Consider the following 16,270-nt stretch of genomic DNA (forward strand, 5'->3'; position numbering starts at 1 on the left):
AAATCAAAGAAAAAACAGACAGTCTACAGTTCAATTCCTTGCAACTGACTGCTTTGATTTTCCCATGAGCAGAAATTCCAATGGTGGTATCTTGAGTGTCCATGTTATCTCCCTCCACACAAACTTGTAAAGTACAGTAGAAGCTTTGGCATCTCTAGTGTCAGAAACAGAGTCAACAAGGTGAAATATAGGCTTTCTGTTTTCTCAGCTACTCCATAAAATGTCAACTTTCATACTTTTGCTATAGTAGCAAGACTTTCTGAATTCTTATGTGTAATAAAGAGGTTTCAGAAATTTTCACTGTTCCCTATCTACTATACTGACTCTTTTAACTATTAAGTTTACATGCCTTAGCTTTTTGTATTTTTGTTGTAGACTACACTGGGCGTCAAAAAAAATCCTGGAGGTTAATGGCAATGTTCGCATTGCCAAGTAAACAACTTGGACTTATCCATAAAAATCACCAGGAATCCAACTCAGCTCAAAGAAGACTTTACTAAATGATCAGGATGGACTTTAAGGATGAAGCAGAAATTTTATCTGAACATGCAGTATATGATGTATGTTTGTACAAATGTCAAATAAAGAGGGGACTCGGGGTGTTTAAACTGGGTTATACCATCAAGTCCTTAATTAGAAGCTATCACATGTATTTAAATTCCCAAGAATGTAAAAACACAGAAGACATTCAGTTATACCAAGGCAATCTGTAGATCTGTCAATGAATTTCAGTGTTGTCCTATTTATCTGGAATGGCTCTCCAGAAAGAAAGACACCTACCTCAGTAATCCTTTTAATTTTCAACAGAAAAAGCCAAAGATGGAAACTCTATGGATATTTCTAATGCCTCAGGTAAGAATTTTAGACCTCAGGGACAGCTAAAAAAAAACAAAGCTTACCTATGCTTATTTATTCAAATAGGGAATGTATTCAGAATGTTATTTATCTCCTAACAGAGTGATCATGCTGGATTACAAGGCAGAAAGATGCTTCTCTGATATAAAAGATGTACGCCATAGAAAACCTTCATAAGTCAAAGTCAGCCTCTGGAATAGCTGGAGTAATTGTCATGTATTATGTTTTCATGTCTTTGTCTGTGTTACTGGTTAGAAATTTATGGAAGAGAAAGATCCATGTACTAGATTATACAATCCTCTCTTAATTCCTTCTAATTCTTTTATTTATTATTGCTAGCCTAGATTCCCATCTGTCTTGAGTTATATTATTGTACTATGTGGCCCTGGGGAGTCGATGTTCAGAATAGCACACCTTCGCTTTAGATTCACATGAATGACAAGGAATAAAACTAGCTTGGTCCTTGATTATTTATATCTATGTGAATCACTGAAGGGATTTATGTCTTATACAATGAAACTTTGAAAAGCAAACAATCATTCTGCTTTTACATCTACATTCCAGAGAGGCAAGTAGGATTGTCACAAATGACATTCAAAGGTGCAAACAGTCAAATAAATGTATTTAAATGAAGGCAAATTCAAACCAGCTGTATTTGGAAGCTTGAATGTAGCTTCCAGAACAGCCAACTCAAGACCCATTTGGCAAAGCAGGGTAAATATCTATAATTCGATCCCAAGGTATTTTCATTTAACACAAAAATGTGCAAAATGGAAGTGATGAAGCAGCAGGGAATTTTACTTGACTGTTTTTTTTTCATCCATATTTACACTTTCATTTAACAGAAGATGGCTGTTAAATGAACACAACCATCACTACCAAATTGCAAGCTGAAGTATTATAGAAGACCACAAAATATATTTACTTGCCCTTTTCTGTTTGGCTTTTTTTGGCGGGGGGGGGGCTACAACTCCCAGCTTCATTGACCTCTGTCCCCATTGGCAAGGATGAAAGCAGTTGTAATCCAAAATATTTCAAGGATATTAAAAAAGCAAACTTAGATTTTTAGGGAAAAAAAACAAAAACATAGAGTTGTGTTTAAACATGCTTGTACCAAACTACCTGTGTGGTATAGTGAAGAGGGACAGGAACATATTCATACATACATTCACACATACACACAAACACATGTTTCTCCAAATTAAAGTTTCATTTGTTGTTACATTGCTATTGAAAAAAATAAGTTGGGTTTATTCCTGTTACAAGAGGGTCTTAGCTTCACAAACTACTAGGTATAAAGTTACATACTGTATATACAGGGTACTTTACAGTTCTTTAACTATTTCACTTGCTTCTCCCTTTCATAGTGGTAGTACTAATCACTGGTTTGTTCTACCAACTCCTTTACACAGTATTTTCACTTTTGGCTTTCTCTTAACTAAGAGAAAAGGAAGAAAAGAGGGAAATATAATCCTTTCCTGAGACTCTTGGAAATTCATCACCTTGGTCCTGACTTCTGCTCAGTCCTTTCCAAATGTGCATCAGTCCTTTTCACCAACCAATCCTTTCTGCAGAACTCCCTTTCTGATCCTGTTGGATCCTCGGTAGCACATTCCTCCTTCCTCCAGAATCCTCTCTACAACTCTGACTTCTGCTTCTTCCAGTGCCTCAGTTCTTACTCCTTGATTCACCCAGCGTCTCCCCAAATACAACACCAACAACTTCCTCTGCTGCCTAACAAATCTGCCCCCAAAGGCAGATATTCCTGTTCACAGGTGCCTTAATTAGCCTGACAACTTTCTCACTGTTTATGCAATTCTTGACATGGTGTTGACAGACAAAACCCTAACGATACCAATTATAACCCTCTGTTGATCAGAGCAGCTGACCCTGCCACTGCACAATCTATGCCAATCCATGAAACCAAGCCTGACTGTTCTCCAGGCTACCATGAAAAATACACTTAGAGTGGAAATGTTGAGCAGAAACACAAGGTACCAGTAATGTCTTTGAGGTTATAGAGGATACATCTTGGGCTTCTTCTGTGTGACACCCTTCCATGTACCTGGACCCTGTTATCTCATAACCTTTTCAAATTTTTCTGCAAATTCCAGTTCCTTTACTTTCTCATCATAGGACTCAGCTTCCTGTCTTCTGATCATCCTCCTTGTTCTTCTTTGGTCCCATTTCATTTCCTCTGAACTCTTTTAAAGGGGTTGCAGAGTAAACTGGAACTATTACTTCCTTCAATTTAGTGGTAACTCAGCTCCCAAAAGAAAAGTGTTTCAAAAATTATGTATTCCTTTTCTCACTTAGCAATGACAGTTAACATGTACTCTATCACACACACAGACACACACACACAAACACACAAACTGCAGATGTGCACACACAGACACCTCTTTGTAAAGCAAACTCAAATCAGCTTTTAATGAACAAAATATTTATCTCTCCCTACCCATCCTCCTCCATCCTCTTTATTTTTCCTGAACAGAAACAAAAAAATCATAACAACCCCAGAAGAACACCTTGTAAAGAACAAAATAATAATAGACAGAAGGTGTGAAGAAATACTAAATATCTTGCTCTGTGCAAACTGTTCTTAAAATCTGACATCATGCCTTTGCTTTTACTAAAAATATTAAAGAACTACATTTTCCTGTTGAGAATAAGCAACAATTATTCCTATGGAAAATTCCAGTCCAGAGTACTATATTAAAAATAAAAATAAAATAGAAAGCTGCTTAGTTTGGTGACCACACACAGCTTTCAGATATTTGCTCCAGTACAGAAATGCCTTAAGGGTTGCTGTTGGAATAGGCAAACACAAATGGCTAACTTATTGTGAGATACTAGAATTTTGTCAAGGGGACTGTAAAATAAAATCAGGAGAAGAACTGGTAGCTGAGGGATATAGTTGTCAACAGTTCTCTTATTTACAATTATTAGAAATATTTAAAGTAGACAAAAGAATGTATAGTTTAGAAGATTCTAAGACTGAATTTCAAATAGTTCAAATAGCATGCGTAGTACTGAGGAATTAGGTGGCCATTCAAAGAGACACAGATCGGGCCCGCCTTAGTCTTTGCATTTTATATGTCTGGGTTTTCCCACGCTTCTTCAGTTTGTTAGGATTCTCTGTTATGTAGCAGTAATAAAACACTAGAGACCTACTCCTTGTCTCAGCGTGGTTCCTGGCTGTTAGGACAATGCCAGATAAATGTCGTTTCTGGTTGCTTGAGAGTTACTATTAAACCCTAACACCCACTAGATGGCAGCAGAGAGATAGAGATTTTTTTGCCAGTTGCCTGAGACTGCTGGTTGCTTGAGTTCTGGTTAACTGAGAGTCTACTATAATAGAAATAAGGATCTCTGATGTCTTCATAGATGACAAGTTGATATTAAAATGACATTACCTGCATCATAATTGTGGCAAGTTCTTAGTGGTATGGGGATACCAAGTCATCTTGTCTGCCTCCTGAAGAATCTGTATAACGACCAAGTAGCAACAGTAAGAACAGACCACGGAACAACGGACTGGTTTAAGATTGGGAAAGGAGTATGGCAGGGCTGTATACTCTCACCTTACCTATTCAACTTGTACGCAGAACACATCATGCAACATGCTGGGCTTGAGGAATCCAAGGCTGGAGTTAAAATTGCTGGAAGAAACATTAACAATCTCAGATATGCAGATAATACCACTCTGATGGCTGAAAGAGAAGAGGAACTGAGGAGCTTTATGATGAAGGTGAAAGAAGAAAGTGCAAAAGCTGGCTTGCAGCTAAACCTCAAAAAAACCAAGATGATGGCAACCAGTTTGATTGATAACTGGCAAAGAGAGGGAGAAAATGTAGGAGCAGTGAAAGACTTTGTATTTCTAGGTGCGAAGATTACCGCAGATGCTGACTGCAGTCAGGAAATCAGAAGACGCTTAATCCTTGGGAGAAGAGCAATGACAAATCTCGATAAAATAGTTAAGAGCAGAGACATCACATTGACAACAAAGGTCCGCATAGTTAAAGCAGTGGTGTTCCCCGTAGTAACCTATGACTGCGAGAGCTGGACCATAAGGAAGGTTGAGAGAAGGAAGATCGATGCTTTTGAACTGTGGTGTTGGAGGAGAATTCTGAGAGTGCCTTGGACTGCAAGAAGATCAAATCAGTCCATCCTCCAGGAAATCAAGCCAGACTGCTCACTTGAGGGAATGATATTAAAGGCAAAACTGAAATACTTTGGCCACACAATGAGAAGACAGGACACCCTGGAGAAGATGCTGATGCTAGGGAGAGTAGAGGGCAAAAGGAAGAGGGGCCAACCAAGGGCAAGGTGGATGGATGATATTCTAGAGGTGATGGACTTGTCCCTGGGGGAGCTGGGGGTGTTGACGACCGACAGGAAGCTCTGGCGTGGGCTGGTCGATGAAGTCACGAAGAGTCGGAAGTGACTAAACGAATAAACAACAGACAACAACCTGCATCATGGTGCCATTGGGCTAATGATGTGAATTACATACTTGTGTTATGTTGCAAAATGATGCAAATGTGATGATGATTTGTGATTATGTTATGGCACCATGATGGCACTTGCCTGTATTGCAGACAACCATGTGTAAACATGTGGATCTCCAGCAGTTGCTGTACTGAAACTGTCAGCAGTTAGTAAGTAACATTTGGTGGGGTTCCATTCCCCATCTCTAACCCAGAGGCTTAATATTTAACAAGAAAATGTCACAGGAGTATTTTATTGACTGATCTTCTCTTCTGTGTCAATTTTGATTTCTCTCCATTTCTTGGTTGAGTTCATTCTATTTTCATTTAGCTTGCAGGAAAAAAATGTGTATTCTTTTTTCTTCCTATGAGTTTTTTTCCATTCCCTTCTTTTGTGTCTTCATTGGTTTCATCACCCCAACCCCTGCAAAAATAAATGTTTCTCTTAAGTCTGAAAGTTATTTTGCACATCTACAGCTCTGGTGTTTTAACAGAAACTATCAACTAATCAGAACTGAGCTTGTTTTTAGCACTCCCAATTTTCAAGTCTCCCTTGTGGAGAAACTCTTACAGCTATCTATTTGAATTTTGGCAGGATTTATTTCCACAGAAGGAACAACTACACCAGCAAATGTAATTTAAGGCTTGTAAAAGTCATGATCACTTTTCATGAAAAAAAAAAGGTACCTTGGGTACTAGTATTATTTGTCTTATTTTTGTCTGCTTGCAAACAGTGTGGACAGTTTCAAGATGACATTTGCACACATACCCACATATTTCTTCTTTATTCCAAGTCCACAGCATGATCTGCAAGGAATTTTACCAAAAACAATTGTTCTGAGTTGGCAGAGTTTACAGCCCCATCATCTGTATGCAAAAGAGGGTCAGAGAAATGTCAGGTTGCCAGCTGCATGCCTCCAAAAGATGGATATTTGTTTCTTTCATTGATCCCAAAGTTTAACCTGCATAATTGCTTGCCCATGAATTTCTAGAAAGCATGTACTTGATCATGTAAAGGTCATACAGGTTCCCAGATTGATTTTGAAATTTAAAATAGTGTATTAGTACATTTCATTTTGACAATCTGTCATCTTCATGACTTGAGGTGGCACCTTAAGAGTCACTAAGAATATCTAATGAGACCAAACATAACTATTATGTCTTGATGACAGAAAGCAGCTGAGAAACCATCATCTGACTTCAGATGTGCCTTCACTGACACTTTGTGCTAATTTCATACACCAAAAAATCTTAAGAGGCAGACAAAGGAACCATGCATTGTACTGAAGTCAATTCTTTGGATAAAGCTAGTTTTTGCAGTGTAACCCATGAACAAGATTGGTCTGCTGCTTTTGTTCTTGTGCATTGTTTCATTGTTACCTAGCTTATAATATTTCCTTTCACTGATTTGAGAAAATTATCTTGAGACTATTTGCATCGAAAGGCAGAATAAAATATTGTATAAATATTCATTTCTTACATTTATATTCCACCGTTTGTATCAAAGTTCTGGGTGTTTGTACAAATGTAGTTACTCCATAGTGCTCATTAAAAGCTGTTGACATAGGTGGGGTTTATGACTGACCCATGGTCTCCCTAGGCCGCACATCTGGCAATAATCATTGTGCTGTGATGACACTGTCAACCAGGAGTCTCCCCTTTCCTGTGAACTCAGTAGTTCCAAATGTTTTATATATCAAGTGCAGGCCATTTAGGTCTGCAGTAGATAGGACAAAACAATACGTCCATGGATTCCATGGCAATAACAGCAGCTGTAATCAATATCCAATATCTAATGCTGAGAAAGGTGGAAGGACAGAGGAAAAAGAGGAAGACCAGTAGAAAGATGGAGGGACTCAGTAACAGTGGTGATGGATACCCTGTTGGAATACTGAAGGACCAAGTTATGGACAGATCATCATGGAGAAAATCTATCTGTGTGGGTGCTGGGAGCTGACACTGATTTGATCACACAATCAAATCAGTCAATCAATATCCACAGAAAAATATTACACAGACACACACATATATATGATTTATTTTGTTATGGCTAACAAAATACCAGCATGTTTCATGAGACTGGAGTGATCTAAAACATGAGAGTGCTGAAATACCTGTGAGCAACCTCTCAAGTTTTCAGCCATTTGGATTTGGAGGGGGGCATTACCTGTTCACACACTGTGTGTGTTATTTATAAATCATAATTATAGATCACAGATTAAAAGCTATGAGTTGGCCAGAAATATGGCAGCTCTTGAGGCAATATTGCATGTGATTTGAAAGTCAGTTTGGGTTTCCATACTTTGCTATCCCTACAAAGATCATTGTTTTAACTTGGCTTAACAGAATTAGCTTTTAGACAATGCTGATCTATAGTTCCCAGTTCTCAGGATCCCTTATCATTTGCATCTGAAGAAAAATGGCATATTAGTTATGTGTCACTGAATCAGGCCTCCTGATCCCTAATAACTACATAGACAAATGCTTGCAATCTCTATCTGCCTTTAGTGACACTCCAATGCTATTTCAAGAAGTTGCAGTAATTTCTTTAATTCTATCCATCCACCTTATCCATTTTCTTTCCCTTATGCTTCTGCCAACCTTGTCATTCATAGTCATTTTTTCTGGTTTGTTTAGACATTAATTCTCAATTTAAACTGGGGGGCGGGGAGAGAGAGAGCCAAAGATAAAGTGATATTGAGAATACCTTGTGGCACACTTTTAAAACAGGAATACTATTCTATCATTCCAACTGATTACCTTGACTCTCTCACTGAAGATGTTTGCAGGGATGAGGGTAAAGAAATCTGCTCCAGGAAGAGAAATAAATAAAAAGCTACATAGTTTACCTAAAGTGTCTCATATGGTTATTAAGTTGTATTACAGAATTCAAAAACAAGAACAAAGAAAAAACTAGGAAAAAGCTATTTCTAAACTATGAACAATTAAAAGACAGGACCAATAATGAGGTGTAATTTAGAATTTCTAAGACTTCTCTCCTATATTAGCATGTCTAGAATGTTAACATTTTTTTTTCTTCATATTCTGATGTCAGCAGGCAGAAAGCCAGCCTTATATGAGCCTCCATCAGTATGAAGTTAGGGGCACAATGCAATACATTTGCATATGCATTGCATGTAGGTTACAGGTTCAGTCCCTGGCACGTCCAGTTGAAGAAGAAAAAAACAGTTAAGGTTTATCCTAGATGAGGCAAAAAGGGAGGTGCCCACAAAATTAATATCGAATCCTATATTAATTGATAAAAATAAACCTGGATGAAAATTGGGCAATAGTATCTGAAACTGCTGTATCTGCCTCAGAAATTAATCAATTGATTGACCAAATTTGCACCCAGCCACAATCCCAAGGGACTCTCAGTGGTTCACAGTAATAAAAAGTGATTAAAATGTCCACAAAAACAAATATAAAACATGTAAGAATAATATGGAACCTAACATGGCATGAAAATTCTGTGGCCATTGCACACATGCACTCACACACACACACAAACAAATATCCTCTGGAAAAGCTCTGTCTTCAACCACTTTGAGAAGGCTGCCGTAGTAAGGTTGATTGGATCTCTGCTGGGAGGCCATTCCAAAGGATCAATGCTGCTATTGGGAAGCAGCACCTCCAGGCCTGGCCCCACCCACTCCTCCCAAATGTGGGGAAGTGCCAGCTATCTCACCCAGCCAGACTGAATTGTCCAGACTGATTCTAGGAAAGTGGGGTCCTGCAGATAACTTGGTGCAAAGCCATATATGTCAACCTTGCAAGGTAGTCCAGACAAAAAGCACACCCAGGAGTACTAGCCCTATCTTTATTGTAAGGTTACAATACAATTAACAGAATATCAATCAAAGAGAGACTCCACAAATTAACAGAATCTTGCAAGTCTGAAAATACATCCCCCCCCCTCATCTTTACAATCCAAGAAACTAGGGAGGGTCCCTTTTGAGATGTTTGCCATGCCCCCATTCCTTCTGCAGGCTCAGATGCCTCTTATCTGACCATTGCCTAGTCTGTGGCTCTTTCTCCTGTCTCCCAAGGTCATTCCCACATACCATTACAACATAGCACTGCATCCAGAAGCTGAATGGTTATCAGGGCAGAGCCTGCAGCACTGGCCTAATGTGCTGCCATCAGTGAATGACAATTAACCCCCAGGCTACTGCACTTTGCACTAGCAGCAATGTTTTTTAAAAGGCATCTCCATGTCCTGTGTGTCACAGTAGTGCATCCTGCTAAAATACTATGGAATCTCTAGCCTCCTTCCTTCCCTATTTTAGATGTTTTAAAGAAATCTAATTCCAAAAGTGAGAGCTTGAATGCACAAATATCACTTCTGTTTATTCATTTATGAGATTTGTACAGATGCCCATTTCACAGATGTGCATCTGGGTGGCTCACAACAATTAAAAACAACAGCAATAAATCACAACAAAAATATAAATAAACTTAGCAAACATAGAACTGTACTCCTGTTTATTCAAGGAGAAAATAATTCTGGAAACAATGACTAGATCTTCTATTTAGCATGACAGTACCTTCAGAAGATCAAAAAGTAATGAGAGTGCCTTGCTTCTGTCATGCCGGCAATGCCATACAGATGTATTCTACAACACATCTGTATGCATAATAGCCTTGAGGGTTTCCCAAAAGCATGTGCTTGATCACTCTGAGAACAGAATGCAGGATTAGATAGAACCCATATCAGCTTTAGAAGGGCTCTTCCAGTGAACTTATATGGCTTAATTAGGTCATCATGCACATAGTTTTCCAAATTAAGTGTACACCTGCTGTGTGCCATTATGTAACTGGTGAGAGGAAGGGACTTGTGCCACTTCAGCTGTGCCTTCATCTCAGTCCTTTTTCATGATTAGCATGGAAAATGTAAAATCTACCTTTGCCTGCTGCAAATCCTTTTGCCACAGATTCAGTAACACTCTTTGTTTGCTTAATATATAGAAAGCTTATGCTTTCCAAATATACATTTTCATTTTGTCATGTTACAAAATAAATTGATGCTATCTCCTACAGAGATCTGCAAACATTCAGAGTTTATTTTCTTCTGTTAAGGTAAACAGAGCAATCCAAGAAAGAGATGACAAGGATGAGAACACGATGCCTGTCCACATTTTCAAAGAGACTTGTGTTAAAGGGCTTATTTAACTTCTCACATTCTGCGTGATTAAAGCAGAAGAGAAGTAAGATACATTCATTTGTGAAAAAAACATTATGCAAGTTAATGAAGTTTTGTAATATTTCATTTTCTTAAAATTCTATCCCATTATAATTGTACCACTTCCTGTAAAGACATAGATGCCAGCGTAGATGTTGTCAAAGAGAACAAAAGATTATGGCTGCCTGTCTGATAGCAGAAAGTGTTTAACTTTACCATGACAGAAACCAAGATTTATTGTTACCTCGATATTATGTCTGATCCCAAAGAGATACATAAAGTGGGTTCGGTGTATCTAGTACAAAAATGAGCACATCCAACAAATGCAGTACTTCAATTTGTATAAAAGTATATGGGTGATTCCTTGATGTATAAATCAATGAAGAACTGAAGGTCTAGATTTTAGTTTGCAAGTGACCTTCCTCCTTTTCTCTCATAGCCTATTTTATTTTCACATCTATCACCCACTAACTATATTTCTAACTGACACTCTTTTCTTCTTCTTCTCACATATTTCATTTTCCCTCTCTGTTATTGCCATGAAAAGTGCATGATGTATTCATTCAGTCAACGAAAGTCGAACCTGATTTGAGAAATCTTTATTCCATAGGTAACATGCTACCTTTGGATTCTCACAGTTAGCATCACCTAGCATATCCTGGCTGAAGTTAAGTAGGATTGGACCTGGTTAATATTTGGATGGAAAACCACCAGGGTTATAAACTACTTAGACTGTGAACTCAAATCATCATCATCATCATCATCATCATCATCATCATCATCATCTTAGAAGCAGCAATGGCAAATCACTTCTGTACTATTGTCAAGAAAACCTACATCATCTCAATTTCAGGAAGCTTTTGTCATGAGTAAGGATGGCGAGCAGGGGGCTCCCATCCAGCCTGTCAAGCGCATGCGTAGCACTGAGGAATTGGTCAGCCATTCAAAGAGACACAGATCGGGACCGCCTTAACCCTTGGGGGTTATGTGTCTGGGTTTTCCCCACGCTTCTTCAGTTTGTTAGGATTCCTGTTAAGTACTAGCAATAAATATTAGAGACCAGTTCCTTGTCTCAGTGTGTTTCCTGGTTGTTAGGACAGCTTTACTTCAAATCTGTATAGTTCCTTGGATTTTAAAAATTATCAGTTAGGATATACATACATTTGCAGTCCACTTTATAGTGGGGTGGGGGAGAGAGAATGACAGAAGTAAATTTGCTCTGAGCATCTATGGCTACCTAATCCAGGATTGGATAATGAGTCAATCTATGACCAGTTTTGTCTGTTCCAAAAGCCCCCCCCCTCTTTTGCTACCCAAAGTTCACTGAACTGCAGATGACAGGGATTGAGGTCTAACCTAAGTCCTCAGCTGAGCTTTAGAACTTCCCATTTGTTTTAGCTCCAATTTACAGGGAGCCCAATTCACTTCAACTGTACAGTCAAGATCTAAAGAACTGTGAAAGTAGTTCCAAGAGCCCAAGGGGGCTTTAGACTTGTTTTCTCAAAACAATATCACACCATGTCACAAAATAAACTGCTTTTAAATAGGAGAAAGGGGGTTTCAAAAGCCATTCTCCATATGCCATGGGAAATCAATTCAAGGGAAAGCAACAATTCCACTGGGTAACACACAACCCATGCAGAAGCCTAAACAGCATCCTGGAACCCAGCTGACACATTTACCAAACAAGAGAATGCAAACAGAAAAACAGAGGTACACAGTGCAAAATCTCTTAGCCCATGCAGGTCAAAAATTCAGTGTATGTACAGGTATCTAAACAGGTCAATGTTTCGCCTTTTCTTCCCTTGCACCTCACTAACAGCAACATTTTAGTCTGGCACTGCACCTTTGATGTTACCTATAAATTTATTCTCAGAAAAATGAGCAGTATCACTGCATTTGCTTTAAGAGCATAATTAGAGAAAAAGAAATGAAAGATTCAGCTTGGCCTGGAACTTTTATTTCAGGCTGCTTGATTTCATTGCACTTCACTGACTACCACTAGCAACCTCACAAAACTGAGCAGGATGAGACCTCGTTAGCACTTGGATGGAAACCATCAAGGAAATCACAGGGCTGTACCCAAGACTGGCGAATTGAAAAGGAACCTGGAAGACAGCAGTGGGAAACTACTTTACTGTAAAAACAAAACAAAACAAACAAACAAACAACTTTACTGTTGCCAAGAAAACTACATGGATGTGTCCATAGAGCCACATCAGAGCAACAGAAGCAGGACCTTTAGCAACCCAGCTATTTGTAAACTGTTTTGAAAACTTACACACCAGAATAGGGACATATGAATATTTTCAGTAAATATTGCCCAGTTTGGCTCACCAAATCTTGTGAAGGAAGAAGTAACATATGGTTGCTTTGGCATCAATATTGTGTCACGGTGTGCTACAGCTTGCTCAACCATAATTTACTGAATAAACTACAATTAACTGGCTTTGCATACAACATTAAGCTATAAACCATGGCTTGCAAAGCATAATGGCACTTTGGCTGCACCAAAATTAAACCAGATAGTATAAGTGTAAACACATCCTATCTCTACTTCATAGTATAGTTCAAGTCTTCCTTGCTTAAGATACCTGGATTATTTGATTACATTGTCCCTTGGATTTACACAGGCATTTCTGAAGTGGTTTCTCTCACTGCACACTGCCCCCACTTGTGCAAGAACTATAAACAAGTTGCTGCAACTTCATTTTTCAAAAGAGCTCTTCCATAGTGTACTATTTGAGTTTAATGCTTGGTGGAACCTGCTTGGTTTAGTGATAGAACTTAGGCAGATTTTTCAGCCCGTAATTGCAATTCCCTCTTGCATATCTTTTTTTTTTACTGCCAATATTTGGTCTTATAATTTAGCAGATTGACTTTTAAGTCACATTATTGTGAGCTTTGTATTCCTTTTAATAACTCTTCTGTAAAGCTCATCTACACATAGCTCCTGGCATTATCAGTCTTTCCTTAACCTGTTTAAAAGAAATCAGTCAATGGTATTGAATCAGAATTGAAATATGGGTGGAATTTTATGTGTTTAACAAATATTTATTTCAGGGGTCTACTGTTTTCTGGGCTAGGTTTATCGTTGGCTTTGTTTTTCTTCCATCCTACCCCATTCTAATAGAAGGGCACAATATTGCCTTTTCTTTTGACCTCTTGCCTGTTAAAATTCTATGCCTGCCATACTGATCCTAGATTTCCTTCATTCTGAAGGTTACTAACTTATTCAACTTATTTTTTAATTACTTCTATATCAATGACCCTGTTTTAAGATACATAGCCATAAATGTTCTCTCTTATAAATGTGTTTGTAAATGTTCATTTAATGCTTGAAAAGTTTAGTAGGTTGGATGACTACATTATTTTCTATATTCTTTCTATATTTTTTCTATATTCCTTTCTATATTTTGTAACTTCTTTCTGCCTTAATCTCTTCCTTTTGCAGAACTGAAAAAAAGAAAAAAATGCTATTCCTTTTGCATTTTCTCAATGTGAAGTGTGGCTAGTTGATTATATCAATATAAATGCATTTTTTAGCATTCCAAACCAGTCTAATGGCCACTCTAGTTCATTTTGCTCACAACTGGAGTTGTGCAAAGTATCTAAAGGGGATCTTAGTAAATTACACTCTCCCAATTCGAGCAGCCCATCTTGCAACATTGAGATGCTAGATATTTTAGAAGACTTGATGTGGTTACTTTGACAGACGTTTCTAAGTTGTGCATGAATATGCCTGTGTTTGGACAGATAATACTTTTGCTTCACTGGCAAAGCAGCTATGCATACATGTGCATGCAGAAAACAGCTGGAAAAACCATTAATGCAGCAGTGTCAAGAAAGAGGTGAATAAATCAGTGCTTCAGGGAGAAATTTTGCTCACACCAACATAATTTCCAAAATAGCCCTTAGAAAGTTTTGCATAGTCTTTCTCATAATCATTGAAAGGAATTATTTAGATGCAGGGTTGGTCAGGGAGACAACCAACAATTGGAGAAACTTGTGAGATTTTTAAAGCACCATTGACAGATACAGATCACTCTATTAAAGGACATTAAATGTATTGTGTATAACTTGGGTTGGTCATAAAATCAGAATGCTTTTATATTTAAAGATGAATTTCCCCTGGCTGTTTTTTTTCTCCCACAAAATATCAGATTAGCAAGAATTCACTTATAATCTAACTTAGTGAATTATGAAAATATTTTTATGTAGGTATCTTGAACTCCAAACTCTTGTCTTTCAATAAAAAAGTAGGCAGTGTGTTCTTTGAGCTGTTCTGTTTTGTTATAGATGCCAAAGGACCAGGAGGAGTTGGTCTATACCTTCACATCTGTATTTTAGACAATATTGCAAGTTGTAGCTGGAGTCTAATCTTTATAACCTCTGCATACAAAGCAAATGGTTTGCTGGTGAACTTTAGCATTAGTAATTTACTAAGTACTAGTTTTATAGAGGTTGCTAAAGTTCTGTTAATGCTCGTTTTCTTTGAAATAGCTTATCTATTTTTTATGCATAATATAGAAGACAGCTGTCTCTTTCATACAACACATATATGGGCAATGGCAAAAGCAACCTGTTTGTTTTAAAGTATTAAAACTTAACTGGTCTAGTCAAAAGACTATGTGTTTTTATTTTTATATTGTGTATTTTATGTATTTTATCAATTTTATTGTAAGCTGCCTAGAGTTACATATGTGAGATAGGTGGCTATATAAATCCAACAAACAAACAAATGAATAGGCCTGGACATCTTTCCCCATCCTGTTATTTGTAATGACAGCTTCCTTCTCCTGTTGAATTAAAGAAAAATTAATCAGGCAAAGAAAAAAATAGATGACGTCTTCACATCCAGTTGGGTGCCTAATTTTCAACTATGTAATAATTCCTTATAGGGGGCTGCAGTAGTTTGCCTATAACAGGCTTGAAGCAAATTGGACAATGAGATGACACACTTTAACATGATCAGAAATAGATATGTATTCATTTTAACCACTTAAAACATATGCCAGGCTTGTTGGCAAGAACAAAGGGAAACTGAATTCTTTGCTGCACAATACTATTTTAGGTTTGTCTCCTTTCAGCACAAGCTTTTCCTTATTTTTTGGAGTGGTAGTAGTGGTGTCTAATATGAAAATCATGATTCTATCCCACAGAGCAACACACAGAATATACCAATCTTTGCACTAACTCAACACCTAGGCAGCATTAATGAATAGTTGGCAACATAGATTGTGCCAATGGAAATGACTTGGATTCTTCAATCACGGAATATGTTTCCATGATGAGAGGTTCCTTGCAAGAGATAGTATACTAGGAATGGGAAGGGGAGTGATATTCAGGATGTGGAGGCACCCAATAATAATCACATAAATGCAGTAAGGAATAAATCAAGTTATATGACCCAAGATTTCCAGTATCTCTGTACAAATGCGTGGTGTATGGGAACAAACAGGAAAGTAAATATGTTTAGTAGCCATTACAGAGACTAGCACTTAGTACAGCAGCCATGAAGGCCTTGGAAAAGATATTCAAATGCCATGTTGTGTCTACACCTACAAAGGTCAGAATCATGCAAGCCATGGTATTCCCTGTGACACTCTAAGGAAGCAAAAGTTGGACTTTGAAAAAGCAACATAGGAAGAATATTGACACTTTTGAATTTTGGTGTTGAAAAAGACTCCAGAGAATACCACTGACAGTCAGGAAAACAAACAAATGGATCTTCAGGCAAATC

General features: G+C 37.8%; 1 protein-coding gene across 1 annotated transcript in view; it reads right to left on the minus strand.

Moving 5' to 3' along the window:
- GRID2 (glutamate ionotropic receptor delta type subunit 2) overlaps positions 1–16,270 on the minus strand; it is a 984,963-nt gene that overhangs the window by 801,259 nt on the left and 167,434 nt on the right. The gene's annotated exons all lie outside the window — the stretch shown is intronic.

The sequence above is a fragment of the Candoia aspera genome, chromosome 8 (assembly GCF_035149785.1).
Source record: "Candoia aspera isolate rCanAsp1 chromosome 8, rCanAsp1.hap2, whole genome shotgun sequence".
NCBI lineage: Eukaryota > Metazoa > Chordata > Lepidosauria > Squamata > Boidae > Candoia > Candoia aspera.